The 2,282-nt window shown below is 42.6% G+C and overlaps 1 pseudogene across 1 annotated transcript; it reads left to right on the top strand.

Moving 5' to 3' along the window:
- The first annotated feature begins 984 nt into the window (after window positions 1-984).
- LOC308420446 (chromobox protein homolog 3-like) lies at window positions 985-1,526 on the top strand (annotated as a pseudogene). The gene has a single exon. The product of its transcript is annotated as a chromobox protein homolog 3-like (transcript).
- Window positions 1,527-2,282: the final 756 nt, after the last annotated feature.

Raw genomic sequence — 2,282 nt, 5'->3', positions numbered from 1 at the left:
CTCTGGATGTAGGCCACCCCAGTGCACTGGACTAATAAACCTCTTGCTTTTTCACCAATCCCCATCTCTCTTCTCATAGGAGCCTCAAATAGATAAGACTCAATTTGAGTCTTACAGTTTAAAGTCACATAGTAGGGCCTAGTGAGATGGCTCAGTGGGTAAAGGAAGTTGCCACCAAGTGTAATAGCCTGTGTTCAGTCCTAGGACAAACACACACACACACACACACACACACACACACACACACACACACACACACACACACAGAGTGAGAGGAGAGAATTAGCTCATGCTCTGCCCTCTGCGTGCTAAGTGGTAAGGCTGGATTCAAGCCCTGTATGATGTGTGAAAGTGAGCATTTCCACGCTGTATCCCAGAAGAACCGGACGCAAAGCAGAGAGAGCTGATGTAGGATAAATGACCAAGCGAACAAAACATCCCATCATCACTGTGCATGTAGATTTTGTCCCTCTCGCCCTCTTGTGGCCATAGGGCTCGTTGTAGCCTCTTGGCTTTTAGAGAAGAGGAATAGGTAACCCAGGGTTCTCTGCGTGAGAGTGGGGTGTGCCAGAAGAGAAGGGCAGTCAACAAGTTCAAGGGGACCAGGGGACCATGCCTACTGTGTACTTCTTTTCTCTGTCTCCCTCTTTCTTTCCTTTATGCTGGTGACCCGGACCTGGGCATCACACACGCTAGACACACTCTCTACCACTGTTCCTCCTCAGTGCTCGGCTTCTCAGTCCCAAGTTCATTTATGGGGCCAGGAGTGTCATCTCAACCTGCCATAAAAATGAGGCCCAGGAAACTCTAGGCAGTTGATAAGGTTCTCTTAAGGATTATTTGGGGTTCTCGCCCCTCCTCTCGGATGTGGTGGAGCTGAAGTGTGCAGGCAGGAGACTGCCAGATCCGCAGCCCTGAGCTTCTGAGCGGTGAACTCAAGTCTCTGATTAAATTAAAAAAAAAAAAAAAAAAAAGTCCTCCAATAAAACTACATTGCAAAAAAAATGGGAAAGAAACAGAATGGAAAGAGTAAAAAAGTTGAAGAGCCTGAACCTGAAGAATTTGTGGTAGAAAAAGTACTGGACTGTCGTGTAGTGGATGGGAAGGTGGAGTACTTCCTGAAGTAGGAGGGGTTCACAGATGCTGACAATACTTGGGAACCAGAAGAAAAATTAGATTGTCCAGAATTAATTGAAGCATTTCTTAATTCTCAAAAAGCTGGTAAATAAAAAGATGGTACAAAACCGAAATCTTCATCTGACAGTGAATTTGATGATGGCAAATCAAAAGAGGAAAAGAGAAGCTGCTGACAAACCAGGGAGCTCTACCAGAGTCTGGATCCTGAACGAATAACTGGTGCCACAGACAGCAGTGGAGAGTTAATGTTTCTCGTTAAATGGAAGGACTCAGATGAGGCTGACTAGGTTCTGGCTCAGGAGGGGAATATTGTGCATCCTCAGGTTGTCAATGCCTTCTACAAGGAGAGGCTGACTTCTCATTCTTGTCCTGAAGATGAAGCACAGTAATTGTGTGTGTGTGTGTGTGTGTGTGTGTGTGTGTGTGTGTGTATAAAATCTGGATCTTGGGTTTTGAATTACTAGTGTGGAAAAATAGCATTCTAATAAAAATCAAGTTTGATATGCTGGTTTTAAAAGTATTGACTGTAGTTGGGATATTTTTGGGTTTTGTTTTGCATCAAAAGGCACTGATTCATTTGCTTTCTGTAGTGGCTTCCTTTAACAATAGAATATTTGATACCATGTTGTGTTTCCTCGGCTTTGAAGAATAGCTTTTCTTAAATGCTGGGGAGATTTTACAGTCATTACTAAGGTCAGAACTTATTTTTAACTGGGACACAGGACACAAAACATTCTGGGTTTTGTTCTTATGCAGTATATACATAAAACACATAACTTGTTTGTTTTGTCTTGTTTTTAATACTCAAAACAACTGAAGAAAACACAGTTGATGAGATTCCATCATTGTGAACATTTTCCTAAACCATAACCTTTCAGATTAAGCAGAGTCTAATTTATTGGAGAGTTTAAAAGCAACCACATGAAAATTGATGTATTATCAAGTAAATACAGTAGTTTATTTACAGAATGTTGTCCATATCAACTCCCCCTGCAGAAAATGGAATTAGACAAAGTAGTAGTGTGATTCAGTAACAAGACTTGGGCCAAGTGTGGTGGTGCACACCTTTAATCCCAGCACTCTAGAGCTCTGATTTAAGAGGCCAGCTGGTCTAGAGGCAGGACCCTGTCAGCCAGTCTTGTTAA

The sequence above is a fragment of the Micromys minutus genome (assembly GCF_963924665.1).
Source record: "Micromys minutus genome assembly, chromosome: 4".
Classification (NCBI taxonomy): Eukaryota; Metazoa; Chordata; class Mammalia; order Rodentia; family Muridae; genus Micromys; species Micromys minutus.
Note: the sequence above shows the minus strand (reverse complement) of the source record. Positions and strands in the feature narration are given on the sequence as shown.